Source organism: Stegostoma tigrinum, chromosome 41 (assembly GCF_030684315.1).
Source record: "Stegostoma tigrinum isolate sSteTig4 chromosome 41, sSteTig4.hap1, whole genome shotgun sequence".
Taxonomy (NCBI): domain Eukaryota; kingdom Metazoa; phylum Chordata; class Chondrichthyes; order Orectolobiformes; family Stegostomatidae; genus Stegostoma; species Stegostoma tigrinum.
The window spans coordinates 16,611,729-16,631,365 of NC_081394.1; the positions used below are offsets into that span (position 1 = coordinate 16,611,729).

General features: G+C 42.4%; 1 pseudogene; it reads right to left on the bottom strand.

Annotated features, from left to right (window-relative positions):
* LOC132206716 (myelin-associated glycoprotein-like) overlaps positions 1–19,637 on the bottom strand; it is a 109,697-nt pseudogene that overhangs the window by 19,674 nt on the left and 70,386 nt on the right.

Sequence of the window (19,637 nt, forward strand, 5' to 3'; positions counted from 1 at the left end):
CGAATGTCTTCTCACAGTCCGCCAGTCACTGTAGTTTTCTGTATTTCCTCAACAAGTCAGTCAGTGGAGCTACCGTACTGCTAAAATTTGGCATGCTTTTTCAATAAAACTCACTCAATTCCAGCAATCATGTTACTGCCCTCTTTGTTGACAGTATAGGAGACTCCCCATTAATCTTCATTTTCACATTCCATGGGGTCATTTGTCTGCGTCCCCTGACATGGCCCAGGAGCATAACTTGGGCTTTTGTAAATTCACTCTCAGCCAGGTTTATCACCAAGCCTGCCTCCCAAAGTTGACAGAACAATTCCGACAGATGCTCCAAATGTTCCTTCTATGTGTAACTAAAAATCACTAGATCGTCAATGTACACCATACAGTTGGGTAATCCCAAAAGATTTATTGGTTATAACAAGGTGTACAGCTGGATGAACACAGCAGACCAAACAGCATCAGAGGAGCAGGAAGACTGACGTTTCAGGCTTAGGCCCTTCTTCAGAATTTCTTTTGTGAAGAAGGATCTAGGCCCGAAAAGTCCGCCTTCCTGCTCCTCTGATGCTGCTTGGCCTGCTGTATTCATCCAGCTTTGCACCTTGTTATCTCAGATTCTCCAACATCTGCATTTCCTACTATCTGCAAAACTCACTGACTTATCCTGTTGTCCAACATTCGTCTTCCCAGTGTTCTTTCTGAAACCACCAACAGTGCGATTTCATGTGACCTACTTTATTGCAGGGAAAACACCTAAGCTTTTTTTAAATTCTCTGTCACTTTCATGGGTTTCCTTTTTACCTCGAGGTAAACGATCTTTACTGTCTTCCATGCTATCTTGTTTTCCTTTACTGCCTGAGGATTTCTCTTTTCCCCAATTTCTTTCTCTCTCAGTTGAAATTGATGTTGGAAGCCAAACGTTCTTTTATGAACCAGCTCATAATCATGTGTCATTTCCACTGCAATTCTTGCCATTTTGACGCCCCTCTCTCCCACAAGTTCTCACTACTTCAGTAAGTGAATTTTTGAATGCTTCCAAAATAGTTGTTTCCCAAAGAGCATTATATTCTTTCAGAGCCCTTATGCACAAATGAAATTTACTCTGATTGATCCTTTCAAACTCAATCTAAGTTTGACCAGTTTCCTTCCTCAGATTCCTGAAATGTTGTCTGTAGGATTTTGTTAATAGCTCATATGTGCTTAAGATGGCATTTTTCATCTCTTTATACTCCCCAAATATCTCCTCTGACAGTGATGTTAATACCCCACCAGCTCTTCCTATCAACTATGTTTCAATCAACAATAAGACCATTTATTGTTGGCCGTTTCATTTGTCTCACCACTTTCCCAAATGAAATGAAAAAGGCTTCTATGTCTTTCTCATCAAACTTTCAAAACGCTTCACAATACTTGAACAGATCCCCGCCAGGCCTTGCCTATGATGGGATTGCTCTCATCACTGTTCATATCACTATCATACGTTTCACCTCCACCTATTCCATTTTAAGTTGATTTTGAGTTTTCAGTTCCAACCTCTGAAGTTCAAAAACTATCTCTTTTTCCCTTCCTTCTCTCTCTTTCTCCCTTTCTTCTCTTTCTTTCTCCTTTTCTTCTGCTTGAGCCTTCCTCTCCTTATCTCTTATCTCTGATATTAACTGTAATTCAAACTGTTTCATTTCCCTTTTGCTTTTCTTTAGCCTCTAATGCATGTTGCTTCATTTTCAATTGAATTTTAGCCATTTGGGGCAGCACAGTGGCACAGTGGTCACATTTCTGGATTATTGGGCTCAAAGGTAGTGAGTGGAAAGTATCAGTGTCTTTTGTTTCAGATGATGAATTTGGTTGGTTTAAACTAGATTTCCTTTGAGTAATGATGGCTCTTTCAGTCACTAAAAGGTTTCCTAAGGGTGGAAGATGTCACTTCGGGGGTTTAACAGAAAGTAAGCAAGTCAAAACTTTTGGAATTGGGAAACAAGCTGGAGTTGGGTTTGCCTGTGTCTTTCAGAAAAGTGAGATGGTTGTGACAATGGCACAGTCTTCACAATTGCCAGGAATGCCATTGCAATCTTTGGAAGTCATAGAATCAGATTGCTTCTCATCCTTCTAAGCTCAAGTGTATACAAGCCCAGTTGCTCCAATCTTTCAACATATGATAGTCCTGCCATTCTGGGAATTGACCTCGTGAACCTATGCTGCACTCCCTCAATAGCAAGAATGTCCTTCCACAGATTTGGAGACCAAAACTGCACACAATGCTCCAGGTGCGGTCTCACCAGGGCCCTGTACAGCTGCAGAAGGACATCTTTGCTCCTATACTCAATTCCTCTTGTTGTGAAGGCCAGCATGCCATTAGCTTTCTTCACTGCCTGCTGTACCTGCATGCTTGCTTTCATTGACTGATGTACAAGAACACCTAGATCTCGTTGTACTCCCCCTCTACCTAACTTGAATTAATTTGGATAGTATGATGTTGCAAGAATATCTTTTTCATTTTGAAGATTTTGTCCAGGCACTTTTCCTCTTTCCCACATAGTTTTGGGGTGTTAAAGTGTGTCCTGCCCTGTTTAAGTAGTGTACAAATAATGCAGCTTTGTTCGGAAGTGCAGTGGAAGTTAAAGATTCAGTGTGGGCTGAATTTCTCGATACTGAGCTTTGTAACTCCCCTTTGACCCTACGCTCAACTTTAACATTTAGAAATGGAAGTTGATTGTTGCTTCTTCTTGCTTTGGAAATTTAATCCCTGCAAACACACTGTTGGCATGCTGGGTCTCATCTATTGTGTTGCATTTAATAATCATAGTAGTGTTTTCCATGTCCCAGATGCACATTTATGTGAGGGAGGATAGTGTATTCCAGTCTTTGCATGATTGCTTCTGCAATGCATTCTGTGATGGGTGACCCCATTGTTGTACCATTGTTCAGTTTTGTATACTTTACCACTATAAGAGGAAGTATGTGGTGAGGCAATGATCTGGTAGTTTAAGTATGTGGTCATTGCTGAATCAGCTGCTGCTCTGCAGTGCTGCTTCCTCCAGTAATTTGGCAACTGTTTCTTTCACAAGTGGGATGCTGATTGATGTGAATAAAGCTGAGACATCTAACGATAGATAATCTCGCTGTGGTTGATTTTTATGTTCTTGAGGACTTTGAGGTGTTTTGAGAGGATAGAATGTGGTGATCCGTCGATTGGCTGTTTCAATCTCTCTTGTTGGTCCTTGGCAAATTTGTGTGAAGGTGTGCCTGGCAGGGAAACAATGGTTGAGAGAGCGATATCTCGTTTATTTCCTTTAGGATGTCTATAGAACTTGGGGGGAATGGGTGACCAGGTGTATGTGCCAACTGGTTATGTTCTGATGTTGTCTGCCTTGCTTACTGGCCCTGCATCCTCTTGTCTCTTCAGTGCCGAGGTGATCCTCTTTCCGAGCCGCGATATTGGTTCTATCGCCACCTCTTTGTAAGTGGTTGTACCTGCAAGCACTGCGGGTGCATTTTGAAAGTACAAAAATAAAGTTGCCGGAAAAGCTCAGCAGATCTGGCAGCATCTATGAGGGGAGAAACAGTGTTAAATTTTCAGGTGCGGTGGCCCATCCTCCTGATTTAAAGCATCCACAGTTCTTTCAGTTTTTTTGGCATTTTGAACAAAGTCTTTTTTTACAGCATGACGGCCAGGCACCCTTTGTCTGCAGGGAGGATTATGATGGTCTTATCTTTCTTGATTTGATCTTGTGCTTGTAACTCTGAAGTGTTCAGGTTGTTCCCTTTGCTCGTCCTGTGTAGTGTGGGGATGATAGTTTGTGAGAGTCTGTTGTCTTTTAATCTCGTCTCCAGTATAGCCATGATGTCTGTTCTGTTCGCAAATTTGCAGTAATGGTTCAGTCCAGGTAATAGGACAGCTTTCTCAGTTTCTTTGTGTTGTCTGCTAGTTAGGGTTCTTGTCCATGTGTCTGGTTTATTGCTATTTTTGCCTTTGTGATGGCTCAGTTTAGTGAGTTTCTGCTGTAGTGTGTGCCTCTTTGCAGTGTAGATTTTGTGCTGATTGATGGTGATGGCATGTTCTAGGATTGTCGTCCACTGCTGGTTGTAGGGTTCAGATTCTGTGAATTTTGTCACAACATTTCCCAATCGTACCTGCGGAGTCAGTTGTGGGCATCATTAATCGTTGCCCGTAGCATTCCGCATTTGTTCTGTTCAGCTGTTTTATATGCCTGTGGTTTGTTGAGTGGAGTGCTGTATTTCACGCTCTGATCAGTACCTGATACCTGACGCATTCGTGGAGAAAGTGAAGTTGTTCGTGGGTAGAGCTCAATCTGTTGGTGAAGGTTTCCCATTGTCTGGCAACTTTTTGCTTGTTATGCCCGTACATGTTCAAAGTTTTGGCAAAGATGTGTAGCTCAGATTGTAGTTGACGTTGATGACTTGCTCGCTGAGCTACCTTATTCTCTGTTAGACATTTTGTCACCATGCTAGATGACATCATTATGGAGCTTTTAATGAGGGGCTGCTATTTTAGTGCACTTGGAATTATATAATTATATAATTATACTGCTTGTTCTGTTATTCTGAGTCGTGCCGTTTCCGGTTTTGCTCTGTGTGGGTTTGGAGGTGGGTGTGTGTTTACTGTGTTTGTTTATGGCATTACGGCTGGAGAACCATTAAACTGATGACCTTCCTTGTCTTCTTGCACTGATACTGCGGAGAGTTATCGTGCCGTATCGCTGCTCATTGATGTTCATCTATTCTGATGGCTAGTTTCCATCCTTCCTGTCCGATGTAATGTTTGTCGCAGCGTGATATTTTATAAACCACGTTGTTTCTACGTGTTGTAGGCATGTGGTGTTCAATCCTTGTAAGTATTTGTCGTGTAGCGCCTGTGGGCTCATGGGCCACCATGACTCTTAGTGGCCTTAGGAGTATTGTTGTCAATTCTGATATGTTCTTGATGTATGGTAATGCAGCCAGTTTGTTAGAGCGTACTGCATTCTCCTGTAGATGGCTGTTGACAAGGCATCTGCAGATGAAGCTGAGGGGATATACATTCATATCGGGGATTGTGTGTAGGTGTTTTTCCCCTTTCCTATATAGTTCCAGGCTGTGTTTTCTGCCCTGTTTAAATAGTGTCTTCATGCAACTTTTCTGTGTGAATTGGAGTGGTGGCTGTGGAAATTAACGATTTGATCAGTGTGAGGTATTCTGCTGTATACTGTAGTTTGAAACTCCACATTGGCCATACGCTCAACTTTAACATCCAGAAACAACATCGTGGGCCAAAAGGCCTGCACTGTCGTGTACGGTTCTATGAAATGAACCTACCTGATGCATTTAATCCCTGTGAAAATGCTGTTGATGAGTTGCTGGGTCTCATCTATTTTGTTGCTTTTAATATTTGCAAATGTCACATCAACGTTAGGGTCCACGTTTGAGGTTGAATGTCGGGGAGGGTGTGTATTCCAGTCTTTGTGTGGCTGCTTCTGCAATTGGGCCTGTGATGGGTGACCCCATTGTTTTACCATTAATCTGTTTCTATACTTGACCATGAAAGAGAAGTGTGTGGTGAGGCACCAGATCAAGGACCTTAAGCCTGTGTTGTTTGCTGATTTAGCTGCTATTCTGTGTTGTTGCTTCCTCTAGTCGTGTGACCACTCTGTCTTTGGCTACTGGGATGTCAAATGATGTGAATAAAACTGTGATGTCAAATGATGCCACAATGTCATTGTTGTTGAGTTTTATGTTCTTGCGGGTACTGAGGAAATCTCCGGTTCATCGGATAGCATGGGGTAAGCTGTTAACTGGATGTTTGAATCTCTGTTGGTGGTCCTTGGCCAGTTTGAGTGAATGTGTGCCTGGTACCAAAACAATGGCTGTGAGGGTAGTGTCTGGTTTACCTTCTTTAGGAAGTCCATAGCAGTGGAGGGTTTTGTGGGAATGAGGTCCTTAATCCTTGTAAATGTTTGTCAAAGACAGTCTGTTGGCTTGTGGTCCAGGATGATTCCTAGTGGTCATAGGAGGCTTGTATGTGCCCTAAAGGAATGGTTCTCCAGCCGTAATGCTTTCTATAATCAGACAGATTTGGACCCCGCATACAAACCCATACAGATCAAAGCCTGAAATCTGATTGCTCATCATAATGTACCAAATAAATGTAAATTCCAAATGGAGTAGAATAATGCCTATATTGGATTTTTAATAATAATCTGTCTGTGCGAAGCCCAACAATACAGGAGTCATTTCACATGAGCAGCTGAGATCAGGCAGGATTCATTTCAATATTCATCCACTGATGATGTCACTGAGCAAGCAGATGAAACATCTGAACGAGAACAAGCAAGCTCGATGACCAAGTCAGCAACTTCATCCAACACCCGAGCAAAATACATTTGCCAAAACTTTGCATAACGGTTCACATTTACCATTCCTTGATGCAAGTCTCTTCCTCACTGGCTGATCAGTCATGGTGACGGACCCAAATTCTGGTGCAGAGGAACGTGATCTCAAACAATCATCAGCGGAGACCATTGAACTCTAATTCAAATCATAGAACACAGTATGGTTATGTACTAATGGCCTCGAGTGAGATAGAGAATTGAATTGGATAAAAAAAATTTGAGAATACTTCAGTAGTAATAGGACGGTAATAGCAAGAGATTTGAACTGCACAAACAATAACTGGGACAGCTTGACTGTGCAATGCAGAGAGGTAACAGAACTCTTAAAATTCATTCAAGTGACTTTTTTTAAATGATCTGTCTGTGTGAAGCTCAACAATACAGGAGTCATTTTACGTGAGCAGCTGAAATCAGGCAGGATTCATTTCAATGATAGTGATCGTACCTCTTTCAGTTTCAGGGTTATAGAAAAGAATAAGAATAGGACAAGAATAAAAGGTCTAAACTAGGGGAAGGTTATTTTTCAACAATCACTCGCAGGATGCAGGTGTCGTTGTTTGGGCAAGTATTTATTGCCCATCCTTTCTGAAAATGTAAAAGCCCGTGTGGTTCAGGGGAATGTTTCAACTTGGATGCAAAGTTAACTGTAAAACAAGAAGCCAAAGGCTGTGTTTGCGAGTGCAAAGCTGTTGCAAGTGGTGTTCCACAGGACTCGGTGTTGAGACCCCTGCTGGTTGTTTTTCACTTTGGCGACTTGAACGTGAATGTGGAGGAACAATTTGGAAATTTGCAGTTGACACAAAAATGATCAATGTAATGGACAGGATAGAGAATAGCTGGTGAGACCAGACTGATGAATAAAGGTTGATGAAGGGTGGAAGAAAGTGTCGAATGAAGTTCAACTCTGCTAAGTTCTGAGGAAGCGTCACCGGACCTGAAACGTTAACTGTTTTCTCCTCCACAGATGCTGCCAGAGCTGCTGAATTTTTCCAGCAACTTTGTTTTTGTTCAACTCTGCTCTAAGTTGAGGTCATGCTTTAGCAGAAATCAAACAGCACAATGGAATAAACAATACTTGGGAATCTACTGACAGAGGATGATGAAGTGAGATATTGTGATCTGTCAGTGCATGGGCCCTGAAAGCCAGCAGTACAGTGAGATCAGGTGTTGAAGAAATCACCTGCAATGCTCTCCTTCCATTGGCAGAAGAATCAAATTTAAAATGAGGGCTATAAAAATGAGACATCGGTGAGAGCTGGAGTGGGGCCAGGATCCTTGTGAATGCTCAAGGCTGATATAGATAGAATCCTCATCAGTCAAGAAATCAAGAGCTGCTGGGAAAAGGAAAGGTAGTGTGTGGGACAAGATTCGGATCAAACACAAACCTATCAAATGGCAAGCCACCTCGACTGACTGAATAGCTGAATACTACATACCTTCCTCATGGTCCTATTGTGGAACCAGGGGAAATGGGTTAGCTGTTCATAGAATCACAGAATCACTATAATGTCGAAACAGGCCATTTGGCCCTACAAGCCCACAGTGACACTCTAAAGGGCAACCCGACCAGAACCATTCCCCTACCCTTGATTTCCCCATGTCTAACCCACATCACCTGAACATCTCTGGGCACTGTAGGCAATTTAGCATGGCCAGTTCACCTGGAATGCACATCTTTGGACTGTAGGAGGAAACCAGAGCATCCGGAGAAAACCCACACAGACACAGGAGAATGTGCAAACCCAATAGCGGCAGTAGCCCGAGGCTGAAATCAAACCCAGGATCATGGCTCTGTGAGGCAGCAGTGCTAACCACTGAGCCACTGTACCACTGTATACAGGCTGTATTATCAGGCTCTGCCAAAATACATGATGGAGATATCACGCATTCTAATTTTTACACTTTCCTTTTAAAATTGGCAAATGTGACATACAGTGTTCCAGAAAGATTCATTTGATCTATCTCTAATCTTTCATCAAAACGCAATTCATAGTTGTAGTACAGTAGTTCGGACAAAATTAAGGCTTGGTGTAACTTTACTGAAATACTGCATAGGATATTGTATTATGCAAACACCGAATATTGGCTGTTTCACTTTTGGTAGTGTCCTATAAACATCTGCATGGATCAGGAAGTTTCGCAATGCATTTATTATTCTCACGTGCTATCTCTCTCCACTTCAACAGAAAGAAACACCAACTGGACTTTTTGTTTGATTTTTGAGAGGAAGGTACCACTCTCTAAAATTTCCCTCTCACAGTCAAGAAATCAAACCTTCAGCTCCATAAGCCAACAACAAGCACTAAATAAGTAAGGCCACAGCCTCAGTTCTATGTTTGTGTGATTCTGAAAAAGCCCATTCACCATTATTTCACCTGACTTTAAAAGAAAGAGAGAAAAGTGAAAGCAGTTTAAAAGTGCCTGCCTGAAGGATGCATTTTGGCAGCAATGTGACAACACTCCTCTGCAAGTGAAACCGCACAGAACACATCAGTGAAAGGCACAGTGCCATCACACGGTATAAATGGTGGCACCTCGAAGAGATGCTGTCAGATTACCTGTCAAGAATTTTCTTCCAGAGTAACACTTGTTCCTTGTTAGCAGAATGCTTTATTCCATTGTTCATCAGGCAGAATTGAGCGGGGAATCCAGACCGAGTGTCAGAGGCTAAGGGTAGACTGATGGCCATTTGAAACAGAGATTAGAAGAAATCTTTTCACCAAGAGAAGAGGGAGATAATATGTTAACATACAATCATCCAGACCAACATTCAGTGTGTTAACCCAATTTTTTTCAGTAGATAAAATGTAATGATTTTCATAACCAGGATTGTCTCATCTATTTGATGAGATCAAATGCACAATTTCGAGGCAACAAAATAACAAGCAATGTCAGAAAGATGATTTACTCAATTAACAATTGGGATACCGGTTTACCACAAAAACGCATTGAAAACAGAAACAGGAGGAGGCTTTTCAGACCTTAGAGCATGTTCTGCCACTCACTAAGATCCAAGCTGATTAACCAAATCCGGCCCATGTTCCCGCATTCTCCCCACATTTGCCGTTCATCTCTCAGGTTCCAAGAAATTTATTTCATTCCTTCTTCAAAGCATTCAAAATTTTAACCTCAGCCACTGCATGTGGCACAGAGTTGCACAAGCACCCCCCTCTCTCGGTAAAGACATGTCTCCTCATCTCAATCCTAAATTGTCCTCATTGTGCCAGAGAAAGAGAAGGGGAGAGAGACAGAGCGACAGGCAGGACATCAGCTTTCCCAGAAAAGGGGAAGAGAGAGAGAAGGACAAAGTGGGAGACTCGGGGGAGAGAGAGAGGAGGGGAGAGATGGAAAGAAACAGTGAGAGTGAAGGGGAGAGAGAAGATGAGGGAGAGATTGCTGTTGCAGCAGCAGTGCACATTCAAAACAATCAATGTAACTTATAAAATATGTGAGAAAATCTGCAGATGCAGAAAGCTGTGGAAGAAATGTTCAAATGGCAGTGTGTATATAAATGGTCTGGGACAAAGGTAACCAAGCAGTATCAGCAAATGAATGCAGGTTTTCACCAAAGCTAAATAATTTCGAGCTGAATTTTCTGAGCAACAAATCTTCAAGTTGAATCAGGACTGATGTTCACATTGAGGTCTGGGGTGTGGTGGTTGGTGGCTCATAATTTATTCTGTGTAATGTGGCCACTGTGAGATAAAGTGTTGACTCTCCAGTCCAATAGTTACAAGAAGAATGAAATCTGCTGTTGGCCCAGTGAGGAAATGCAAGAGGGAAGAGCATCCTTGGTGATTAGAAGATTGAGTGGTGACTTATAGAAAATACATATGATCCTGAAGACATTGGATTGGTTCGATTGCAATAGGATATTCTGTCTTGCTGGGAAATTCAGTACGATGGATAGGGTTTAAAAATACTGGTCAGGCACTCAAGACAGAGAGCCAGAAGCATTCTTTCCTCTCCAGTGCTGGACTCTTGACAACGGCTTCCTCAAAGGGCAGAGGAGACAGTGTCTTTCAAGATATCTACAACAGTGAAAGGGAGATTCACAACGGCAATGAAATATTGTCAAGGGTAAGTGGGAATGTCCAGTTCATTTCAAAATTAAATCAAACACTATCTCATTGGCCTCTCAAGTGTACTCAATTTGCAGAGTGGCCTCCTCTGGATCTTTGTTTGTGTTTTTGGGAAACTATTTCAAAGAATTATTGTACAGAGTGATTTTATTTAAAGAGAAATATGCATTGATTTCTGATTTTTTAAAAGACCATTGATAGTTTTATGTGAATATGATCACTGATTCACCATAACTGAAACCTTCTTACAAATATGAATTGTGTTGCTAATCAATTTTGCAGCAGGTTCAGTGGCTGTGAAGTCCCTCAAGGCATCGGCAGGTTTCAAAGAACAAAGAACAAAGAAATTACAGCACAGGCGCTCCAATCCTGCACCAATCCAGACACTCTACTGAAATCTTTCACCTAATTTCCAAGTATCTCTATCCCTCTGCCCCGTGTCCATTCATGTATCTCTCTAGGTACATTTTAAATGATGCTATCGTGCCTGCCTCTTCCACCTCCGCTGGCAATTTGTTCCAGGCACGCCCCACCCTCTGCGTAAAGAAATTCCCACACATATCTCCCTTAAACTTTTCTCCTCTCACCTTGAAATTGTGACCCTGAGTAATTGAGTCCCCCACTCTGGGAAAAAGCTTCTTGCTATCCACCCTGTCTATGCCTCTCATGATTTTGTAGGCCTCAATCAGGTCCCCTCTCAACCTCCGTCTTTCTCATGTAAATAATCCTAATCTACTCAACCTATCTTCATAGCTAGCACCCTCCATACCAGGCAACATCCTGGTGAACCTCCTCTGCACCGTCTCCAAAGCACCCACATCCTTTTGGTAATGTGGCGACCAGAACTGTACACAGTACTCCAAGTGTGGTTGAACCAAAATCTGTAGCATGAACTGCCAATCCTTGTACTCAATACCCCAAATGATGAATTATAGCATGCCGTATGCCTTCTTGGCTACTATACCCACCTGCGTTGCCACCTTCAGGGAACAATGAACCTGAACACTCAGATCTCTCTGCACTTCAGCTTTCCCCAGGGCTTTTCCATTTACTGTTTAGTTCACTCTTGAATTAGATCTTCCAAAACGCATCACCTTGCATTTGTCTGGATTGAATTGTATCTGCCATTTCTTTGCCCAACTCTTCAATCTATCTATAATCTGCTGTATTCTCCAACAGTCCCCTTTGCTATCTGCTACTCCACCAATCTTAATGTCACCAGGAAGCTTGCTAATCAGATCATCTATACTTTCCTCCAGATCATTTATGTACATCACACACAACAGTGGCCCCAACACGGATCCCTGTGGAACACCACTGGCCACAGTTCCTCATTTTGAGAAACTCCCTTCTGCTACAGCTCTCTGTCTCCTGTTTCCCAGCCAGTTCTCTGTCCATCTAGTTAGTACACCCTGGATGCCATGCCACCTCACGTTCTCCATCAGCCTACCATGGGAAACCTTATCAAATGCCTTTCTGAAGTCCATGAATATGACATCCATAGCCCTTCCCTCATCTAACAGCTTTGTGACTTCCTCAAAGAATTTTATCAAGTTGGTAAGGTGTGAATGTTCCTGCACAAAACAATGCCACCCATCAGTAATAAGCCCATTTTCTTCCAAATGTAAATAGATACTGTCCCTCAGTATCTTCTCCAGCAGCTTCCCCACCACTGACGTCAGGCTCACTGGTCGATAATTACCTGGATTATGCTTGCTACCCTTCTTAAACACGGGGACAACATTAGCAATTATCCAGTCCTCCGGGACCTCATCTGTGCTCAAGGATGCTACAAAGATATCTGTTAAGGCCCCAGCTGTTTCCTCTCTTGCTTCTCTCAGTTACCTGGGATAGATCCCATCTGGACCTGTCCACCCTAATGCTTTTTAGAATACCCAACACTTCCACCTCTTTATGGCGACTTAACCTAGAATAATCAAACATCTATTCCTAACCTCCACATCCGTCATGTGCCTGTCCTCAGTGATTACCGAAACAAAGTACTCATTAAGAATCTCGCTCATTTTCTCTGAAACCTCGCATAACTTCCCTCCTTTGTCCTTGAGTGGGCCAACCCTTTCTCTAGTTACCCTCTTGTTCCTTATGTATGAATAAAAGGCTTTGGGATTTTCCTTAGTACTGTTTGCTAAAGATATTTCATGACCCCTTTTAGCCATCTTAATTCCTCATTTCAGATTGATCCTACTTCCCCGATATTCTTCCAAAGCTTAGCCTGTATTCAGTTGCCCAGACATTATGTGGGCTTCCTTTTCCCTCTTCGCTAGTCACACAATTTCACCTGTCATCTATGGTTCCCTAATCTTGCCCTTTCTATCCCACATTTTCACAGGGACATGTCTGTCCTCACTCGAATCAAACTCTATTTAAAAGACTCTCACATATCAAATGTGGATTTAGCCTCAAACAGCTGCTCCCAATCCAAATTCCCCAGCTTCTGCCGAATTTTACGATAGTTGGCCTTCCCCCAATTCAGCACTCTTCCTTTAGGACCACTCTCGTCTTTGTCCATCAGTATTCTAAAACTTATGGAATTGTGATCACTATTCCCAAAGTAATCCCCTACTGGAATTTCAACCACCTGACTAGGCTCATTCCCATCATCAGGTCCAGAATGGCCCCTTCCTGAGTTGGACTACTTACATACCGCTCTATAAAACCCTTCTCAATACTTATTACAAATTCTGCTCCATCTAAATCCTAAACACAATGTGAATCCCATCAATGTTGGGAAAATTAATATCTCCCGTCAACACCACCCTGTTGCTCCGACATCTTCCCATAATCGGTCAACATATTTGCACCTCTATCTCATGCTCGCTGATGAGAGACCTGTTGTACAGTCCCAGCATTGTTACTGCACCCTTCCTATTTCTGAGCTGTGCCCAAACTGCCTCACTGCTGGGGTCCTCCATAGTGCCCTCCTTCAGCACAGCTTTGATATGCTCTTTGACCAGAAATGCAACTCCTCCACCCCTTTTACCTCCCTCTCTATCCAGCCTGAAGCATCTATACCCAGGGATATTTAATTGCCAATCTTGCCCTACCCTCAACCAAGTCTCAGTCATAGCAATAACATAGAACATAGAACATAGAACATAGAACATAGAACAGTACAGCACAGAACAGGCCCTTCAGCCCATGATGTTGTGCCGACCATTGATCCTCATGTATGCACCCTCAAATTTCTGTGACCACATGCATGTTCAGAAGTCTCTTAAATGTCCCCAATGACTTTGCTTCCACAACTGCTGCTGGCAACGCATTCCATGCTCTCACAACTCTCTGTGTAAAGAACCCGCCTCTGACATCCCCTCTATACTTTCCTCCAACCAGCTTAAAACTATGACCCCTCGTGTTAGCCATTTCTGCCCTGGGAAATAGTCTCTGGCTATCAACTCTATCTATGCCTCTCATTATCTTGTATACCTCAATTAGGTCCCCTCTCCTCCTCCTTTTCTCCAATGAAAAAAGTCCGAGCTCAGTCAACCTCTCTTCATAAGATAAGCCCTCCAGTCCAGGCAGCATCCTGGTAAACCTCCTCTGAACCCTCTCCAAGGTATCCACATCTTTCCTATAATAGGGCGACCAGAACTGGACGCAGTATTCCAAGTGCGGTCTAACCAAAGTTTTATAGAGCTGCAACAAGATCTCACGACTCTTAAACTCAATCCCCCTGTTAATGAAAGCCAAAACACCATATGCTTTCTTAACAACCCTGTTCACTTGGGTGGCCATTTTAAGGGATCTATGTATCTGCACACCAAGATCCCTCTGTTCCTCCACACTGCCAAGAATCCTATCCTTAATCCTGTACTCAGCTTTCAAATTCGACCTTCCAAAATGCATCACCTCGCATTTATCCGGGTTGAACTCCATCTGCCACCTCTCAGCCCATCTCTGCATCCTGTCAATGTCCCGCTGCAGCCTACAACAGCCCTCTATACTGTCAACGACACCTCCAACCTTCGTGTCATCTCCAAACTTGCTGACCCATCCTTCAATCCCCTCATCCAAGTCATTAATAAAAATTACGAACAGTAGTGGCCCAAGGACAGAGCCCTGTGGAACACCACTCACCACTGACTTCCAGGCAGAATATTTTCCTTCTACTACCGCTCGCTGTCTTCTGTTGGCCAGCCAATTCTGTATCAAGACAGCTAATTTCCCCTGTAGCCCATTCCTCCTGACCTTCTGAATGAGCCTACCATGGGGAACTTTATCAAATGCCTTACTGAAGTCCATATACACCACATCCATAGCTCGACCCTCATCAAATTTTCTAGTCACATCCTCAAAGAACTCGATAAGGTTTGTGAGGCATGACCTGCCCCTCACAAAGCCGTGTTGACTGTATTTAATCAAGCCATGCTCTTCCAGATGGTCATAAATCCTATCCCTCAGAATCCTTTCTAACACCTTGCAGACGACAGACGTGAGACTTACTGGTCTGTAATTAAATTGGGAGGTGGTGGGATTTGAACTAACATCCTTTTCAGAGACAAAAGCAATTAATTTCAAGGTCTGGTGCTTGTGGGGGTCTGCCAAAGCAGTGGTTAAGTTCAACATTCTTGGAAACAGTCTGGGAATAAGTTTCTCTCCAAGTCACAACAGCCCCACCAATACCCCTCCCCTCTCCTCCTCCTTCATTTTATGGACCGTGAGATTCTGCACATGGGTATGGCACATGTGTCTTTATGGCTTTATAGCTACAATGAAACCGCAGCCAGGCATAGATGATACTGGCACTTTGTAATGCTGCTTGCAACGAAAAGCAGGAATACTTCCACTTAATTAACAGTGCTTTCGCTTAAATTTGGTTGCCAACAAAAATTATGACAGTAAATAGTCAGAGACAACATGAACATTAATTCAGAGAGATGAGAGTGCCAACAATTGAGTCAGAGAGATAAAAACATTGCTATTTATAAAAATTCATGTGCTGCCCCATGGAGATCATTTTTGGCCAGCAGATAGGCCGAATTGTCAGCTTGAATCCAGTGAAGGTCTATGAATTTCGGAATAGGCATTGTCATCTTTTTGATGCAAATAAAGGCCTGAGCTATAACGTTATCTGACTACAAAACCACTTCATTCAGTGATTATTTTCAATCTCTGAGGATCCAAAACGTGTCTCTGGAGATTTCTCTCTTCTCTTAATATGGGACTGTTTTCAGTGTGTTATCTCATAGTGTCTCCGGGACTGTCTCCTCCGACGTTAACACAGATTAACAGTTGCACAGAGGGAGGGGTAGGAGAGATCAGAATCTGAGAACAGGACATTGTAAAGTCATTGCAATGGATCATAACCTGGAGAACAAGGTCCTGGAATGTTACACGATGGATTGCAATTTATCCTGGTCTCTTTTTGTTGTTTCTCGTCTGGACTTTTCAGATTATTGGATACAAAATCTGATTTATATTATCCAGTACTTTTCCTATCTGATGCTCATTTTTGTTGGAATCCCTGGTAACTCTCCGCATTTAGCTATTAATTGCTAGCCCTTTCATTAACAGTAGTATTGACATCATCATTCATTCTGTGACTATCCTACTGAACCTTGCTGAGGTGTCAATTCCTCCATTTCATCCCCTATCTGTGCATTAAAGCCATTATGCAATCATCAGAGACACTTCGCCCCACATCAGTTGATTAGGTTGCATGCAATTACAGCAACAAATTATACAAGAGTTCAAATATTATCCTGTTCTCCTTTCAACCGTGGGCAATTCTTTTTAAGCATTTTACTAATAGTATGATCTAATTTTTCTTTAAACATTTGTTAACATCAATGCCCATCCATCAACGTCCAACCCGCCATTACTTTAAATGATGGGAAATGTTTCTACAGATTACAATCAGATATTGTGCCGATCGCTGTAGCTACATTTTAATCATCAATAATGTGTTCATAATTAGAGTTGCTATTGCATTCTCCTTTATTTGAGTGATGTCCAACAGCTCATTCTCTGCTGCTTCAAGGAAAACAAGCTCAGTATTTGAAATCTCTCCTCATATCAAAATGACTGCAGTGCAGGCAATTTCTAGGTCAATTTCTGCTTCACTCTTTCCAGTGCAATTACATGCTCCTGTAATGTGGAAGCCAGATAATTATTGAGTTCTGCTTGACTGAGATTGCTGCATGGGCATTTTTTTAAAATTAGGATCAGGAAAACAGGCATTCTGGTATTGAGAAAAAAATTTCCCTGGAATTCTAATAAAGCGAAACTCCAAAAATGACAGCTGTGAATTATTTGTCACGCTTTGCAGTATCAGATGACTTTCTGAAAAGACTTCCAGAAGTTTTTGAAACATGATAACAGCCAGCATTTCCTAGACTCAATCCCTAATGAAACAATTTAGTGTGAGCTTCAATGATCTATTCTGTCATAACAAAGTCATCATTGTCTTATCAACAGGGATACAGTGGATCATGGCTTTATACAGTGATCCCTTTTATGTGTATCTGATGATATGACAGTGAGAGTTTTGCATTTGACGTTTTGGAACAATTTAAACTGTTACTTTTCAAAATTGAACACAAGAATTTCTGGAAATGAGAGTGTACTGATGTTGTGAATGATGGTGTCATACAATCATCTCGTCCATGTGCATTTGTTTGTTTGAGGAATCAGTGTATCCTATATTTTTCATTTCATGTTTTGAAATAGTTTACTCCATTTATTTTCCAAATGCAAATATTTCCATAAATGAGCGCATTTGGAAATCACATCAGGTTATCAATCAAAGTGATGCTCTCCCCTATATGCTAATGAATGATGTTGTTTTCTTCCTGCTTTCATTGCAGCTAATGTCATGACAATTTTCATACTGCTTTGCAGGAACTGAGGCCTGTCTGGATGCATCACACATTGCCTGATAATGATGGCTATTGCGGATCTTACAATTTTTCTTGATCTGATATTAAGACATATGCCAATTGCTTATAGAATTTATTCCCTGATGAACCTCCCTGTGTGCAATATCCATTCTCTCCTCCTTTATGCAGCCACTGACTGTTGAGTCTGGTTTGCTGTCGCTTTCACATTTGATCGATTTGTCGCCATTTGTTGCCTGAATCTGAAAGGTAGATATTGTACTGAGAAAACAGCGACGGTGGTTCAAGGATCAGTGACTGTTGTCAGTCGTTTAAAGAATATATTCTGGTATTTCATGTTTTAGATTTGGTATCGGGGCCAGAACTTCCCTTGGTTTTGCTTGGTGACGTCAGATGGGATGTGGTCCCCAGTCTTTGGTGTAATCGAGCTCATCCATAACATTCTAAATCCATGTCTTCCATTGCCATTGCCATTGGTAAGTGGAATATATGTGTGCTTGTGGCATCAGCGTGGAGGTGACTTACATGGCAACTCATGGTGCTTTTGATGTTGAGTCTGAACGAATGGAAAGTTAGGACGAGACGGACCTTTTCTTTGTTGTGACAGAGAAGGAAAGGGTTTAGTTCAGATACAGCGAATAAAAAAAAAATCATCTTCGAGAGCGGTGAACATTTGTTTGAGGAGAAAGGTAGACATTTCGCATCTACCCCTGCGGAAGGTGGCAGCGTTAGAACAAACATGATGGAGACAGAGAGAAACCAGGTGAATGGTTGAAGTCATTTGAAGAAGCATTTGTGGAGAGGTATAGTCTGGGCAACTATGCAGGTTGATGGGTTTATATTGGAAATTGACAGCCATCCTATCCCCAGACTTGGAGACAGAGATTTTGAGGACTGTAAGAGTGGCATCATAGATTGACCCCAGCCAAATTGAGTGGAAAGTGGAAGGAAAATTGATCATTTTTCCAATTCCACACAGCAGAGGCAAACAGCGCCATTTATGTTACCAAAAAAAGTGGAGAAACAATTGTTGGTAGGGCCCAGAGTGAGATGGGAACAAGGAATATCCAACAATGAGATAGGCATAACTGCCAAAACTTTTAAACGTTACACAGTCAGAAGGTTTAAAAGAGAACTTACTCTGAGTGAGGGCGAACTCTTCCATGTGTCTGGATGTGAGTTTGCTCGCTGAGCTGGAAGGTTAGTTTTCAAACGTTTCGCCACCATCCTAGGTAACATCATCAGTGAGCCTCCGGTGAAGCACTGGTGTTATGTTCACCGGAGGCTCACTGATGATGTTACCTAGAATGGTGACGAAATTCTGAAAACTAACCTTCCAGCTCAGCGAGCAAACTCACATCTAGAAATTCAACCTGAGCTACAAATCTTCTCAAAACTCGCTCTTCCATGTGTAGTTGGGTGATCTTAGGAATGTATGGCTCAGGCTTTCATGCCAGGAGGGAGAGGAGAAACACGTGACCTAGAAATTCTCAAACTAACTTAATGCTTCACAGTGCCTACGTCACTCCACCAGTACAATCATCACATGGTCTGCCTCCATGTCCATCAAAGCTGTCTTCCTGTCCACTCAATATTATAGCCCCAGTTGTCAGTCTCAATGTACCTAAACAATCTAGCTCCCGACTCTGTTACGCCCATTCCATTGACCAGCCTCCACGTTCACTAGCTCTCTATCTCCCACCCTGAAATATGGAATGCCTTTGGCCACTTATCTCCTTCATCATCAATCTCATGTCTCCAACCAATTAATCTTGCTCTGATCTCATTCTCCACCTTCCATGTTCAATATCATGCTTCTTTCAAACCATCCAACATGAAAAGGTCCATCGAACGGCCATTCTGATCCAACTATTATCCCAATGTAATTGGCAGTTCTTGAGATGTGCCATCAGCCTAAACACCACACCATACCATTGCTTCCATTTGACTGGGCATGTTTCAAATCCATCAACATTCCTCAACAGCTCCCAGATATGCTCTCAACCCATGAGCCAGTGTCCTCTGACAGGCATATCCACCATTACACCTGTCCTATTAGGTAATCATCTTGTCCATCAGAACACTTCACATTAAGACACAACTCATTCTTCCCATCAGCCAATCACATGTCAATTAGAGCTCCATTCACCAGCCACACTATCACATCCATTCCATTGCCCAGCGTTGTGTACTTCATCTCGCTCTCCTGCAACCCTGTGTAACATACTCATCCCATCGGAGAGCGTCAGAGGCATTCATCACTCTCAAGCCACATCCCACCATCTCTGACAGTACACAGGCCAGTCCCCGTATGTATCATCATT